The following is a 4,762-nucleotide window of genomic DNA, read 5'->3' on the forward strand; positions in this document are numbered from 1 at the left end:
TATTGTGTTCGCAAAGCCCGGAATGTGTTAACTAGAATTTCCTAGTTATTATAATTTAAAAAATTAAGATGCAGCGGACATTAAAATAAGCTTTTTTGTTTAGGTATGAATATCCATCATTTCAAGTTCCGTTAACTTAAATTCTTATATTTGCATAGAAAATGTGAATTCATAAGGAATAATTTTTAAGAAAAAAAAACCGTCGCCTTTCGGGTTAATTTTATATTCTGTGGTTCTGGTAAGCTACTTGCGAATGTTGGATTATGTAGAAATGTGTAAGTATTTCTTAAAACTGCTTTTAATGCTTTAATTATTAGATGGCAACACAAATGAATATACGTATAACGTTAAGGTTTGAGGAGTTTCCTCAATTCCTCATGAATCCGATTATATTATAAGAAATCGAAGCTTGACAAACTTTGACTTGAAAACTCAATATGCTTAACAAACATAACTAAATAAATGTCACTGTTATGAACTAAATGCATGCTTTTCTTCCAAAAATACCAAAGTCACTATGAGTGTGCCGTTCAGACTTGAGGAGTTCGGTTCTGACTATCATCAGCAGTTCCACTGCACCAAATGTCACTGTTCTGGACGTAAGTGCATGCTGTTCTTATAAAAATACCAAAGTCACTATAAGCGTGCCGTTCAGATTTGAGGAGTTTGGTTCTGACCATCATCAGCAGTTCCACTGTACCAAATGTCACTGTTCTAGACGTAAGCGCATGCTGTTCTTATAAAAATGGCAAAGTCACTATAAGCGTGCCGTTCAAATTTGAGGAGTTTAGGTTCTGGCCATCATCAGCAGTTCCACTGCACCAAATGCCACTGTTCTGGACGAAAGTGCATGCTGTTCTTATTAAAATACCAAAGTCACTATAAGCGTGCCGTTCAGATTTGAGGAGTTCGGTTCTGACCATCATCAGCAATTCCACTGCACCAAATGTCACTGTTCTGGGCGAAAGTGCATGATGTTCTTATAAAAAAACCAAAGTCACTATAAGCGTGCCGTTCAGATTTGAAGAGTTCCGTTCTGGCCATCATCATCATTAGTTCCACTGCACCAAATGTCACTGTTCCGTACCTAAATGCATGCTGTTCCTTTGAAAACACAAAAATCACCATATGTATGCCTTTCAGATTCGAGGAGTTCCCTCGATTTCTCCAGGATCCCATCATCAGAACTGGGTTCTGAGAAAAATGGGACCAATCTGTATGCATATACATTCAATCAAAAAAAAATTTTTCAAAATCGGTCCAGTAACGACGGAGATATCGAGGAACAAACATTAAAAAAAAAAAAAACATACAGACGACTTGATAACCGTCCTTCTTGAGAGATATGAGGCGACGGTTAAAAACAGATTAATTCAAGGAAAGCCCTACTCAACGTACGTCGGATACCTTTTACAGGGTTCCGTACCAAAAAGCTGAATGGAAAACCTCGCTTGTCAATTTTACCTAGAACCTCACGGTGCAAAAAAATATAGATAAGTACCAACTTAATGCCCATTGGCATTGTCCATGTCCATCCCATCAGCCAAGGCGAATCAGGGAGACGATACTAGTAAAAAATAACAACGCCGAAATTATACACTTGAAACTAAATGAAACCTTCAAGAAAAGAGCGTACACCCATCTTAAAGGCCGGCAACGCACCTCCAACACTTCTGGTGTTTCGGGTGTCCATGGGCGGCAGTGACCGCTTACCATCAGGCGACCTGTCTGCTCGTTTGCCTCCTATTCCATAAAAGAAACTTCAAGCTAAAGTCCGTCTGTCAATACCTACGTTGTTTATATCGTTTGAAGATACATAGGTACATAGGTATGTAGGTAATAAAACCCACTATAATGACTCATGATGTTAGACTGGGGCAGGTGATATATGACGGTAACCGGTGATCACGTGATGCTTTCCAAACGAAGTGAAGTACTTACCGGAAGCTCCGGCCAGGACCCGGCCAATTATAACCTGCGAAAACCATTGTAGAAGCACTTTTTTGTCCTTTCGTCTATTTATCAAGACCGCGGGAACGCGAGGAGCTAACGAGTTGAAATTGAAAATCTTACTTACATTCAAGTCTAAAGCTACATACAGATAGCCATTTATGCCGCTTGAACCTATGTTTTTACGGAGTCAAGAGAAACAACATTGAGTACTTTCCGTCAAAGGTATTTAAAACTATGGATTTCAGCAAATATTTAATATCGTCCGATATACAGGGTGGTGGCCCAGCGGTAAGAGCGTGCGACTTTCAATCCGGAGGTCGTGAGTTCGAACCCCGGCTCGTACCAATGAGTTTTTCGGAACTTATGTGCGAAATGTCATTTGATATTTGCCAGTCGCTTTTCGGTGAAGGAAAACATCGTGAGGAAACCGGACTAATTCCAATAAGGCCTAGTTACCCTTCGGGTTGGAAGGTCAGATGGCAGTCGCTTTCGTAAAACTAGTGCCTATGCCAAATCTTGGATTTAGTTGTCAAAGCGGACCCCAGGCTCCCATGAGCCATGGCAAATGCCGGGATAACGCGAGGAGGATGATGATGATACAGGGTGGAAAGATGAGTGGAGGGAAACTACCTTAAATCCTTAACCTGGCTCATTTTACTTAAAGACATTATTTTATTTGTAAAAAGAAACAAAACTACATTCAAATATTTTCTGAAACTCGCTTTCCTCGCAGGAGACTCGAACTATTAACGAGAATTAAAAAAACACACGTTACTTTATTATCCTATCCATTAGTAGGTAACTAATCGATAGGATTATTATTCAGGATAAAATTTCGGTAATTAACATTTGGTCTTAAAAGTAAAATGATAGTTAAATCTAAGATTAACTCGATTTTTTTATTTGAGACAAGCAAATTAAAAAAAAACTTTGATTACAGTTTTGCTTCTTTTTGAAAATATCTCCTGTGAATGTTTAAGTACCAAGAATGTTCAGAACCGCGCGCGCGCCCACAGCGCTTGGTCGTGTTACGTGTTTGCTAATATTTTGATAAAGTGAAACAATGCCGCAGTGTAAGAAGTGCAAGGTGTTCGTGTCCACTGCCAAGGACGAATCGCTGATAAAGTGCAAAGGCGGATGTGAAGGGTTGTATCATAAGAAATGTGCACGAGTTGCATTAGCGGATAATGATACTTGCGAAGATTGCCTGCGCCCTAGCAGTCCAAGCATACAATTGCCTTCACCGAAGATTGATACAGACACAGTGCTTGCGGAAATCAACAACAAGCTGAGCATGCTGAGTGGCATGCAGAAATCGCTTGACGACCTAGTCCAAAGAGTTGACCTGTACGCCGCCAAGTACCAGGAGCTGGCTGAGTTTAGGGATAAAACCGAGAAGAAAATCATAGCAATAGAGCAAAAGAACGGGTTCCTCGAGAAATACAACCGAGCTCTAGAAGAAAGAATGTCGGCCTTGGAAGCTAAAGCCAAAGAAAAAAATGTTGTTATAAGCGGATTGGAGAAACTGGATGGAGAAGATACGAAGGCAGTCATCGATAAGTTAGCTCAGATACTAAATCTTAATACGGAAAGCATTGTTGAAGCACGCAGGGTAGGTGCAGTGAATCAGAAAAACAAGGTAGTCGTGACGCTCGCCAGCCGCGCCGCGCGCGACCTTTGGCTGCGCCAGCGCAAGCGCCCGGCCACCAACTCCGATATCTATGGGAATGAAAATATCGCCCGCATCTACATCAATCAGGACCTCACCAAGGCGACCCGCCAGCTTTTGTGGCGTGCTAGAACAGAGCTACGCCCCACCTATGCATACGTCTGGGTCGTAGATGGAAGAATTCTAGCACGAAAAGATGAATCTGACAAAAAAATTCACAATATACGCACTGATTGCGACATTCAACACTTAAAATCGCATACAGAGTGATTTTACACATCGTGCCTAAATTGTGTTTTTTGTTTTTCCTTTTTGTCCCCCTATCAACCGGTGGTTTTTATCATTGTATGAAATACAAAATAAGTGGTTCAACATAAATGGTGGAGGGTAGAATAATTTTTCTGCCAACAAACTGCTGTGCAGTTTGGCAGATAAGTACAAAACTTGTTGTAATTTTTTTCTTTGTTTATAACGAAATAAAAAAAAAAAAAAAAAGTACAATGAGTTTCCCTCCAGGCCTGACTTATCTTTCCATCCTGCAGAGATGATATGTATTGACTAAATAGCTCAAGAGGACAATATAAATTTAAACATATTGAAAAACAAGTACAATCTTTTTTTTTTACGGAATTACGGTGGGCGAATCCGATTAGCTCTTGTTCAGTTTTTTTTAAGCTAGGTAGGTACATACTTCATGTCCTTGAATCAAGCAGAAATGATAGGTGAATGTTGACTGCAAATGAAACCTGCAAAATATTTCATGAATGTACTATCATATGTATATGTATTTAACATGGTTTGAATTATTTCCAGGATTTATTTTAATATATCATCAAGATGACGCACATTACCCGAATAGCTCGAGAGTGTCCTTCGGGATTTCCACTGAAATGTTACGGTGGAAGAGGCCGCTGCTTACATGATGGATGCTACGTTTACTAAATGAAAATTCTTACCAGATTTTTTCACCAAATAAATGTAATTATAATGAATACATGGTGCAGTATTACTTTTACATACGTCATTGATACTAATAATATTAGTGACATAAAAAGAACCTATTTGTGTGCATTACAACAAACAGATGGCAGTGGTTTGAAAGTTTGACAAAAGACATATTTATTTTATTATTAATAAAGT

This window comes from Leguminivora glycinivorella, chromosome 6, assembly GCF_023078275.1.
Source record: "Leguminivora glycinivorella isolate SPB_JAAS2020 chromosome 6, LegGlyc_1.1, whole genome shotgun sequence".
NCBI lineage: Eukaryota > Metazoa > Arthropoda > Insecta > Lepidoptera > Tortricidae > Leguminivora > Leguminivora glycinivorella.